Source organism: Pithys albifrons, chromosome 7 (assembly GCF_047495875.1).
Source record: "Pithys albifrons albifrons isolate INPA30051 chromosome 7, PitAlb_v1, whole genome shotgun sequence".
Classification (NCBI taxonomy): domain Eukaryota; kingdom Metazoa; phylum Chordata; class Aves; order Passeriformes; family Thamnophilidae; genus Pithys; species Pithys albifrons.
The window spans coordinates 15815459-15827979 of record NC_092464.1 but is presented as its reverse complement, the minus strand read 5'-3'; positions in this window follow the sequence as shown (position 1 = coordinate 15827979).

The following is a 12521-nucleotide window of genomic DNA, read 5'->3' as shown; positions in this document are numbered from 1 at the left end:
GGCAACAGCCCAGGAATACGATTAAATAAAGTCTGTCCTCTGAAACCCCCAGAAAATCAGTGTGTTTAAAAGCATTTAAAATGTATTATTTTTCTTTATACTTGCTCTTTTCAGGGTTCGTATCATACATATTATATAAATAAGGAAAAACTACTACAGTTTTGGGGTTTTTTTCAGTGGTGAGGAAGCCTAATAATTATCATAGTTTATTATCTGAGTATTTTACATAGTTGAGACATTGACTGTTATTTTATTTTTCATATATTATTTGTACATAAAAAGTATTAATGAATAAGGTCCACCAAGAAAAAGCTGTAGCTGTAGTTTAAATGAGCAAATCCAGCTCATCAGCCAGCTGATGCCATCTAAAATATGGCCCAGTTTAATTCCCCACAATGGCATGACTTTATCTCGCTGTTCTCCCCTACCTTATGGCCACAAAACCAGTAAGAATGTAATTTTCTTTGAGATTTTTCTCTCACATGTAGGTGAAGTTTCTCAGTGGATTCCTCTGTTACTACCAGGGCTCTGGCATGCAAGGAAAAAGAAAAAAAAATGCAAACCAGATGAAAAGCAGCGTTGCAAATATCTCATTTCCATTGGCAGCCAGGTTAAGAAAAGAAGGTTACAAGGGTTGTGACAGTTCACCTCTTGGCCATGAGCAGTCCTAGCAGTGAGAGGAAGGAAAAGACCAGTAATACTGAGCTGTGATTCTTCAGCACAAATCCTGTGCCAAGACATCTGTGTTCTGAACAGAAAGAAATGGAACCATTTTGGTAATTTGTCTGCTGGGTTATGGGTAAAATGTGTCACAAGAAGGATGCAGGATATGCTGGGAAATTTTTACCAATTGTAGTCCACATAGTAACGATAAAAGATAACGATGAATGAAGGCAGATTTAGTATACTCACTGAATTATTTAGCAGATGTAAGAGAGAAGAAAGCAAATGCGTGGTGTCAGGAACCTCATGATATCTCTGGTGCAAAGGACAGCAGAGGAGTTAGACAGACCCTGCAAGAGATGTACCTGAGATGCAAGAAAAATCCATTCAGTTTGAAAGCTACTTGGATTTTTTCCATGCCAAGGCCTTGTTGGGACATGAGGTCTCCCATGGCTTCTTCCCCCCACCACCAGGTAGCAGGGCCTGTGCATATAAAAGTGAGGAAAGCACTTCTATTTGGCACAAGAAATCTAGCAAGAATTTTTCAGCTTGTGAAGTAAAGCTAAAGAAAGCTGTTAGTCTTATAAGGGCAAGTATACAACATTAAAAAAAATCTATAGTACATACTATATTATTATATTGATTAAAATATCGTATTGCTATATGGAATAAAGGTTTAAAAAAAAGGTAGTCCCAGGGCCACAAAATGTGGAAGGTGGGAGAGTATTCCAAAGATGTACTGAAATATTCTTTTCTTGCAATACTGTTCCCTGCTTATCTGCTAGGAGACAGGATACTGGAATAGATGAAACTTGGGTCAGAAAAGCATTTTATTAGTCCATTTGTTTATACTTCAGTTACTGAGATCTTAGGTTAGATGTTTCATACTACAGTCAAAGGAATAATTCATTAATGCCCTTTGTGATAGCAATAATAATATATACCCTGCTGCTTATTTTCTTTATAAAAAGCAACAGCTATATTTTAATTCATAAACATGCATATTACATAATTTAAGTTACATGAAACTGAGCGTCAGAGCATCATACCTAGAGATGAAATATATTGGGTTTGTACTTACATACTGAAAGACAGGCTGTGTGTGGAGGAGTCAAAGTTGGATTTACTCTTGGAAGGAGAAAGTATATGTTTTGCTATTACCAGATTTTTCCCAAGTGTCACACAAAAAGGTTATTTCAAGCATCACTAATTAATTTATATCCAACCTTTTAGACATAATTGTAGTCCTATATAGATGAAATGGGTAAATTTGAGAGGAAACTGAAGGCTCTGACATATGTGAATGTCTGTTTAATATTTTTGTGATTTATATCTGCTAGACTTGAAAACATAGTTTATGTTGAAATAAAATTTAAAGAAAAAACAAACAAACAAAAAAAGCCCAACTGTCAGAACAGGAGGCAAAATCTGAAGTTTAGTAGCTGCCACTAATGATTCCAGATCAGATGCTTTCATGCATAGCCTACTAACCCAAGTGAAGGTGTATAATGAAAAATGTCACTGAACTGAGAAACATTTTCAGGAGCTGTTGTTGAGTTGGTAGTTGTCTTTTATTATATATTTTAGCTAGGAACACATACCAAAGCATGTTCTAAGTTATGTATAAATAACTACATCTTTCCCCTATGCAGAGAGATCATGTCTCTGAATATTGGTAAAATTCAGGATGCCAGAATATACAACTCCAGTACAAAAGCAAGATATAGAAGAGTTGATTTCATTTTCAACAAAAAATCTTTTCTCTCTATGGAAGAGAGAATGAAACAAAGTTTTTTACAGGTACTCTTAGTTGGAATAGGCTGAATAATAAAGTTTATAGAAATAGATGTCCTTTTCACAAAGCAATAGAGAGCAAAAATGCAAAAGGTGGAGACATGCCTTGTCGGACATCAGGGAGAAATTCATGGGTATGTCTCCTTGGGCTTATTCCACTGAATTAGTTTTTTCATTCATTGAAATTGCAGTAATTAAAGCAATTAAACAGAAGTGCACTCACACCACCTTTTTTCCACAGTCAAGGTGTGTTTCTTGTTAACCGTAGAGTCTACGTTTGTATATTAATAAATCCTTCAATATTCCATTAAGCTATTCAAGAGGTGTTTTTCTAATGGTAAATTATAGGATGCCTACCAGAAGCTACAGGCGTTTGGAAACTGGATTCAAAGTAACAAATCCTGTGATTCTTGTGCTGGCATCTGCTGATTTTGCCAGCGCCACTTTTGACCTGCTGACAGGCAGCGTAGGGTTGCTGCTGAGTGCCCTGAGCCTGTCTATCAGTGTACACACATTGGCAGGTGGGCAGGCAGATTGATTTGGCAGTGCAGTTCCAAAGGGCTTCTGGGGACATGGGAATATTCTTAACAGACAAGGAGAAGAAAGATAAAGACTGAAAAGCTGTTTTTCTGGAATCATTGCACACGATATGAGACATGCTTGTAGACTCAGCCAACTAGCAGGACTCCTGCTAGATGGTGAAGCAAAACTCAGATGTCTCGGCCTCATAACAGTTTGGCAGAAAGGCAAAGAACACTTCATAGAAATCTGTGTCCTCAAAGTCACCTAAGAGTTGCTGCACCAGAGCAGCAGTGTAAAAGTTGTCCCCAGTGCAGAAGAAATAGGTTGCTCTTGCTCTTTGGGAAACTGCCTGCCCCCACTTACTGCCTGCTAGTAGTTAACCAGGTTGGGGCTGGCAGATCAGCTTCTGGGCTTGTTGCCACAGAAGATTGAGATGTTTCTTTGAGCAGTGCTGCTCTACCAGGTGTATACACAGGAGGAACTGGCATATCTTCAGAAAGCAGAGGAAAGATATTTGTGTCTACTGATTTTTGGGAGCACCTTTTCTGCTTCATTTGCTCTGACAGTGCCTTCCCAATGTTTGTGTTCAGAGACTCCTATATGAAACTAAATATACCAGTTGGGAAGGGCAGGATGGACCTCTGCAGTAGTCCATGCACATGGATAATAGGGCATTAATGATTGCTGCCTAGCATCTATGCCCAAATTTGCCTCAGACTGCAATAGAGGTTAATAAAAAACATAAAAAAGGTATTCCCATGTAGCTGGCCCAGATACCACTTAAAAATACGAAAATGCTGCCAACCATTTCAAGAGCAACAAAGGAGTAGAAAACTTGCTTGGTGATATTCTCAGGGAGAAAGGTAACATAAGAAAAGGCAGAAAGTTCCTTGATGAGGCTTTTTGAAATAAAGTATAAGGATGGCATGCAACTATACAGGCTGATGGAGACAGTGGCAACAGAATCTGCTCCCTAGTAGTCTGGACACTTCAGAGAACTTCACTGTAATCTTCCTTACTCCTTATTCAGCTGTGAATAAAAACTCTTAGTTTCACTTCTTCTGCTTGAATGAAAAAAACCTTTAGACAAATTCTGACCCCAATCCCATATATGTAAAACAAGATTAACTTGCTTGACTTTAATGACATCAGTTGGGGCGTACTTTACAGAAATTCATCAACAATTAGATCACTTGGCTTAGGTCAAATGTATAAATAACAGAGGTATTTCCAGTGCTTTCTCTCTAAGGTGATTTCATTTGGCTGTCCTTGGAGTCAGTCTTTGCTCTGAGTTCAAAAAGACCTGGATTTCACCCAGGGGTGTTCCATCAGCTTAAATCTGGCCTAAGTAATACCAGAATAAGCTCTACCAGCTTAGTGAACCATGTGAGCATCCCTTCAGTTCCAAGTTTGGGGCTTTCAGTACACCTGTCCACGACTCTAAAAAGGCTGAAAGGAAACACATTTCATCAGTGCTGGGAAAACAAGAGAAGAGAAAAATATTTGCAATTCCAAAAGAACTAAATGGAAAAACATTGCTTAGAAATAACTATACACACAGCCTTTGTCTGTGGATCAGGGGTAACTTGTACTGTACTCTTTGATGTGGGATTTTATTTTCAGACCACTGCAGACACAGATTTTTTTTGAAGCAACAACTGTACTATTTACTGCATGCTACAGCTATTTTTAAAAAGAATTGCCACAAAACATGATTTGAAAAGAACTTTCATGTAAGACCCACAAACTGCTAAATCTCCTTACCAAGTAGTACATATTTCTATCAAAAATAACCTCTATTTAATTTTTCTCAAATAATAACATCAAGTTGTTACATAATTCTTTACCTCAGTAGACATCAGTGCTCCATTCTTTTCCTGTATGTTAAAGGGAGGGAAAAGGAGTTTGCTTTGATTCTGCACTACCTTGTCTTTATGTATTATACTTATCATGCAAAATAGATGCAGGCTACTATCCGTTACTTGAGCAGATCACTATGCACAGTTTGAAACTGGTTTGCCCAGACAGCTGCACATGAAACAATGTGTGGGAGAATCAGGGCCCTACACTCAACTGAAGACAATCCCGGACTGAGGGCCATACTCTCACATGACATAAGTCAACATCATTCTATTCTTAATGGAGCAAATTTTCTGTAGATAAGGATGTGGCCATAGGGGTGCTCAAACTGGTAAAGAGAAATTTCATATGGAAACTAGAATGGGAAAAATAGCCCAATATCCAACTTTTCATTTGATTATACTGAAAAGGAATTGTCTCCACTAAATGTAAATCTTATTAATTAAAGATGGAAAACAGCTGATTTTTTTTTAAAAATAGAATTGCTGCTTCTCTTGTTTCCTCCTCGCAAGCATCCCTTCTTCTGAATCCTGGGACAGAAAACTGTCTTTCCATAGAAGGTTTTGAGTAAGATATGCTTACCCAGTCTCGTGGCAAATTTGCCTTAGTCTCTACATATGAACAAAATATACTCCCTTTTAGTCTTTGGTTTGGCCATAAAGAAAGAAATAAATTTTGCATTTAGGCATACAACATCCATTCTGACCTTCATCTAACTGGAATCCCTGCCTGTACAATCCCCTCAGATGTGTGCATACAGCTTCTAATGGGTAAATTTATACCGGTGCCAAATTGAGCAACACTGCCTTGCCTGGGTGAATAGCTTTGCCAATTTGCAGCAATTGAAAGGACAGACTTTGAGGTCAAGCATTTTCCCTGTCTGCCTGTCTGGGATGCCCAGAACTATAGGTTTTCTAATGTGCTTCTCATGTTAAGGTATGGGCAGGCCACCGATGTAAGAAAGTGCCCTGATTTGGTTCTTTGGCACCGTTGTATCCAAACCAGTGACAAAACATAGAGATCTGAAACTAAGTCAGATATCCCGGCCTTTAGTTAATCAAAGCTGTAGTGTAGGTGGGCCTTGCAAAGGGTGGAAGGAGCTCCAGCATCTTGTCTTCTTTTGTCTCGTTTTGTGCTGCTGTCCTTGCCACTTTTTTTTTTTTGAGTGATAAATACAAGCAAATATATGTGCATATAATCTGCAATGTTATTTTATATAACTCAAGATTTACCTGCTATTTATATAGTATATATAAGCACATTGAGAATTTTCTAGCAGAAAATTTAAGATGACAACTGAAAAGCTACTTCTACATTTTCAAAGATGTGAAAGTACTATCTGTTAAGGAGCAAAGCTCTAAGCAATGTAAGTAATTTTCTCCCAGACCCCTTTCCTTTTGTACTCCCTCCTTTGCCTTTATTGATGCTGCTGCACTATTAAAAATAGTGCTCTAGGGTAGACCTCAGAGCCCCAGTTCCTACCAACCTTTTCCTTCCTTATTCTCAGTAGCAGAAGCTACTGCAAGGTTACTTTGTGATCAAGAAAATAAGTTTGTATAATGCCCCAACTCTGCAGCTTTCAACTGTTCCTCATTTTTTCAGATTAGTGCCTTAATTAAGTCCAAATGTTTTTCATTTTCTCTCTTATGATCCCTGCTCTGAAACCTGATGCTGGCCATGGATGCTGTCCTCTTGTGACCTTTTCTCTTCCTGTTCCTGCGGCTGGCTGGCTTTTAAATTGCGAGCAATTGTAAGAGGGTGACGGTTGCACACTTTCTAGTCTACACACACACCTGGGGGGCTGTTTGCTCTGTTTCTGAAGTCAGAATCAGTCAGGAGTCTGCTTTGCTTTTCCCATTCTCTATGAGGCAGAAGTGAGACAGAAGAACAGAATTTTAGCCAGTGGATAAAACAGTTCATACCATTCACCTGAGTCACTCTCAGTATAAACTCTTAATGCAGTGCAACAGTAATTTATCACGCCACACAAAATGTATAAACAAGATTTCTTAAGACCAGCCATTGATTTCAAGGTGATTATTTTTAGGGAGCTATCCTGCAAGTTGAGCCTCAAAATGTTCAACACAGAGGAAAGAGTTCAATAGAATAGAAAGGCAGAAATTTTAAGACTCATTTCAAAGTTAACCTGAAACAATGAAGTGCAAATTTTGCCAATGCAGTAAGTCAGCAGAGCTGAACTGAAGACAACAGACTAAAATTAAATCAGCTAAGAATCTGGCCCAAGAGAATAAGGAAAGAGAAACTAGAGAAAACAAAAAGGGGCTTGGTCTATTTCTTACGGCATGAGTAGCCCCAGTTACTGGAACTACACTGATGTAAAATTGGTTTATGTAGCAGAAAAATCAAATCATATGTCAATTGGAATTGCATGACTGATAGTAAACATAAAAATTAAGCATGAAAACCATGGTCAGAGACAATACTGTTGCAATGGGAAAAATATGGCAGTAGTATCCTGAAGAGCATTTGCATTACAAGTAAGTTAGTTTTTGTATCTGCAGGAAATAAGAGAATTTCTATTTTATCTCCAATAGAGAGCAACAGCACGTCTTGCCTCTCAAATAAAACTGTGTATCACTAACCTCATTTCTCTATATGAGGTGTAATAACATTGTAGAAAGCATGCACATGTGCTCACAAGAATTGCAAGTACCAGAAAACAAATGACGTACAGAAAAGGAAATTGTTTGTTTTTTCAGTGCAGGGTTTGTTCATTGTTCCCCTCAGAGAGAGAGATGTGCAGACAGTATGTGCTGAGTGAAATGAGTACCCCTGTCTTTTTGACCCCTTTAAAATTATTAGAATTAAATCTATACTTTGCTAAGTGAAATGTTTCAATTTAACCAAACTGTGCTGTCATGACCATACTTACATTAGGAGTTTAAGAGCCCTACTTTGCCCTCAGCTAATCCCTCACATATGAGGTTTTCATGGTTAAATTGTCTCCTGTGTAAGTAATCAAGTACGTATGAACTCTGCTGCTAGGGAAATTGAGCACAAGTCAAAATCTCTACGAATGAGTTGCTAGGAAGAGTTGGGCTAAGAGGGGGAGCTGGCCTCAGTCATCAGGTCTTCCTGAGTCTCTTTCTTACCTAGTAACTAACTCCAATGAGAATCTTAAAGACGAACAAAATCTGCTCCTGTACCAAGAATATAAATTCAATGTGTGCTCCTGCTGCCACCCTTCACTGTTCTATTAATTCTCATAATTATACTGTGAAAAGCAAACACCCATCATCTTAAAATAATACTGGTCCATGGAATAAGATGAAAGACCTAAAGGACAGCATCACTGTGTAAGAGTTTCCAAGTTACAGGCAAGTGTGCCCAGCAGGAATGAAAAGGGCAATAACAGAACTACCAGTGCAGAAGCCTTTTTTGTAGAATCACTGGAAAATGTTTTGACCAAAAAACAGCTACTGATCTGAAAGCATCTTACCTCATCTAAGAATTCCTTAACCTGTTCCCTGTTCTGTGATGGATAGTCCTAATTGTGCTAGACACCTGGCTAGAGCTTTTCATTTGAGTAAAAACTGATACAAAATTATCTTCTTCAGCCTTCTTGGCTTTATAGCTTTTCTTCGTTTTTTAAGTAGAAACAATCACTTTCCTTGGATTCACCTTCATTACTACTGAACTTGACACTATGTCTCTTGCTGTTTGCATCCAATTTTGGATCAGAAAAAACAGAACGAGAAAAGACAAAACACAAATTTTCGTCTTTCATCATCAGGCTATTTTTTCAGTGCCCTTAACACTCCAATTCGGTTTCATTTTACTTTCTTTGGGCATTTATTATGAATAGCTTAACCAGTTTGGTCTCTTTTTACAGTGTCTGTAGTTTCTCTGATGTGGAATAATATATACTACTGTCCTTAGAAACATTTCTTTAAGGAGTTTACAGCTGGTTTTTTATGCCTATGTGTGCTTACCTACCTGCTATCTAATACTTTATTGAATCCCCCACACTTCTAGTCCATTGTCTTTTTTTGCTCTTCTTCATTTCCTTTCCAAGGATCAAATACCCTGTGACTCCAAGGTTACTCTTTCATATGTAATCTTTCACAGTCTCATATCATTGTTTACTGCTTAGCATCACATCTGTAAAAGTTCTCTTTCTGCCTCCTTACTCCACTGTTTTAAACAAGAATTGCCAGTGATTCCAGGAACTCACTGGACATTGGCATCATGTTGCATTCTTTCACCAGGGAATACCTGGACAGTTAAAATCCCTCATATCCTATTCTTTGTTTGATTCTGCTTTTTGGACACAAAAATATTCACGTCTTCCTTGTTTATTATTTTGCAATTCCCACAATCAAAGCCTTCATGTTCTTTTCCTCTTTTACCTTCTCAGAGATTGTAACTTGCTCCACATTCTCAACACACCTATGTACCCTTGAATGCAGAGCAGTGTATCTTGTTCCATCTAATCTTTCCTGACCTTCCTGAACAAGTTCATGCTTTTTTTATTCATATTCCAGTCATGCCACCACCTCAGCACAGTTTGTGAGTATACTGGGGAAGGGAGTACCCATTAATGGGTTAAAAAAGTCCTAGTGCCATTAAGAAGATGTATTTTTTGGAAAGCCTGAGGACTTAAAAAACTGAAAAAGAATTAGGGGAAGTCTCCTGAGGAAAAAGGAAACTCTCAGAAACACAGGACAGAGCAGATAGAGTGCAGCATGACAGCAGTTCACACTACTCACCTTGAAGCAGAAGATAAAATGAGACTGGATAAGTGCTCTGAGAGATCTGAGAAACCACGAGTGGTTGTGCTTATTGGACACCACAGCAGGGAACAAGAGAAGAATTTGCTTATACAGACAGAACTCGAAAAATTGAAATAAGTATGTTAAGAAAGGAGTATTTTCCACTACCTACAAGGAGAGAAATTTTTAGAGACATGATTTGTGCCAAATATTTTCCTGTGCTTGATGCATCAGCAGGATTCTGGCAGGTGTCCTTAGGAAAACAGAACACATATTTGCACCTCCTCTGGGAAACACTCTTTCTGCAGATAGCTGTTCGGGTTGCGTTTGGCATCTACAATATTTCACAGGAAAACACAGGAAAGAAACAGTGGTGATGGTGAGAGTAATAAAGTATTAGATAATATTCTTACGTACAGAAGACAGTAGAAGAGCATGACCAAAAGCTCTGAGCAGCCAGAAATTTACCAAAATACCAACAGTAAATGCTGTTTAGCAGAAATAACACATCTGGGAGAAATACTGAGATGTGGATAAGCCACTATAAGGCCATTTCCAACACATTTGCTTCAGTAGGCAAGAAGGTTGAAGACTGCATTCCCCAGCTGTGCCTGCCAGGTTGGGAAGTGCTGACTGCTCAATCTGTCCAACTCCAAACCCACAGGGTGTACCTTGACAGAGGCGTGGCTGTGGCCATGGTGAATCATTGCAGGCAGCCCATGGTGGCTTACAAGGACCTGTGGCAGCTTGGGTAGCAGATGGATATTATTGGGCAGTAGCTTTGGCTGGAACATAGTTCTGTTCCAGCACATGCAAAGCCAGAGACCAGTAACTTAGGTATCATGGGTACAAGTAGAAATGGTGTCACTGCACTCATGCAGAGAAGGAAGTTTCAGCCTGAAATCAGGGGTGAAAAGCAACCATGTTCTGTGGAAAGCAGAGTCTGTTTGGCTGATTGAAGAACCTAGTAAACTTCCTATAAGGATTTGAAACTTACTTTTACAACTATGGATATCTGACTTAAAATCAAATACAAATCTGGTAAAGATAAATAGCTGAAAATATATTTTCTATACCACAAAAAGGCAGAGTGCAAAAACCAGAAGTAAATTTATCTTAGGTCAGCCTGATAAAACACTGCAGCCTTGGACAAAATGATTGCCAGAAGCTCAAGTGCCTATTAGGGAGAACACCACTATACTTTTTTTACACTTTTTTCTAAATAATCACAACTGACCTTTTTTGGTGACAAGGCGCTTGGCTAGATAAACCTCTGATCTGGCAGAGATTACTTCCTCTTAACTACAGGTGAGAACAGGGTGTACAGAAAGTAGAAATCCATGAGCAATGGTGTGGCATATACAGCTTATTTCCTCACCCTGCTAAAATGGATTTCGTGTTTGGAAGTATTTCATTTAAAGGCATCGAACAGTGATTCTGAAGGCACCACAAAAAATGTGCTTAAAAGGATACATGAAAGTCAACCAAGGGACTGAAAAATCTAAGAGTAGGGCCAGGGTTGTTTTATATTGGCCTTAAATAAACAGTGCCATTGTGGGAAGTTAAATATGGTAGGATGTGCCAAAAATACTATTCAAGCAAAAGAGCTTATGTTGGTAGCAAAATATCTCCCCCCTCTCCTCTCCCCTGGCATGAAACAGGCATAGATTTGTTTATGTTGGCTATATAAACTTCGTTGCTCCAAGAGAATTATTCTCAATTCCTGAAATAGCCTCATTTGAAGATATCAGAATATAAAAGGTGATCTCATGCAGTAGCTGTTTCATGGCAGCTGAGTTTTCTCCATTATCAGACATTATTCCTAAGCTGGCATAGAGGTTTGGAGGGGTGACTGATGCAGAACTAGGATCGAATCAAGTCATATTTTGCAAGAGAGTCTCTTACAGGCAGAGACCCCATGAGGGTGTGAAATTTGAGTCCCAGAATGCAATATAAACAAAACAAAAGGGTTTACAGCCAACCTGAGAATACGAGACCTGGGAAGCATGATTTGTCCCTCAACTGAGTAAACACAGTAGCTGCATTTTACAGCTCCAAATTCAAGAGGTCATTTCTGCCTGAAAAAGTATCAGCATGTGCTTAATGTCCATTGAATACCACTGTAATCTGAGCCACAGTCCAATCAGTCTAATAGGCAGGTCACAGAGGAAAAATATCCTCAAAACACACAGAGATTTGCATGCAGAAAGACAACACTCATATGTCTAGAGAACCACAAAGGGCAGAAGAGGTACAAACACTTTGCCTAATGCAACTGCAGCTGAGCAATGACTGGGAGTCTGCTTCATACATAAGGCAAAATTGCACAAACCACAATTTCTCCTCTCTGGGAACTAAGAGAGCAGTTGAGCTAACCTTCTGCACGCAGCCCAGTTAGCCATTTTCTGCAAGGAGAACATTACATTTAATCCAGCTGGGAGGTCCCCATTCAGGTCTCTTCCTAATGCTGCCTTTAAGCTTAATGTTTAATGATTCAAGCTGCCCTCATGCTTTTATGAATACAATATGAAAGAGCTGGAAAAACAACTGTTTGCCTCTAAGATTCATTGCCATCAGATAAAACTATGATATTTATGTGGTGTATGATACTAAAGAAAATTACTCTCCTGAGGCATAGCTCAATGCTGGCAGGAAACCGTGCAAGAGATGCTTGTTTTCTGGAACTGCTGAGGAAATTTGTTATTTCAATATCATAATAAACAATATGTACATTTAAATATTATTCCATAAAAAACTCTGTACTAACATTCAGTCAATAAGACTTTTGCTTTGTGTTTTTTTCCCCAAGGATTTTATTCAGGTCAAAACTCAGAAATGAACAGTGAGAACATCAAATTTAAACTTTTATATTAAATTACTCAAGAGCTGAGTAGACTGAGTCCATGTGGAGAAAAATGCAAAGGATCTTCTTTTCTCCACTTAATCATG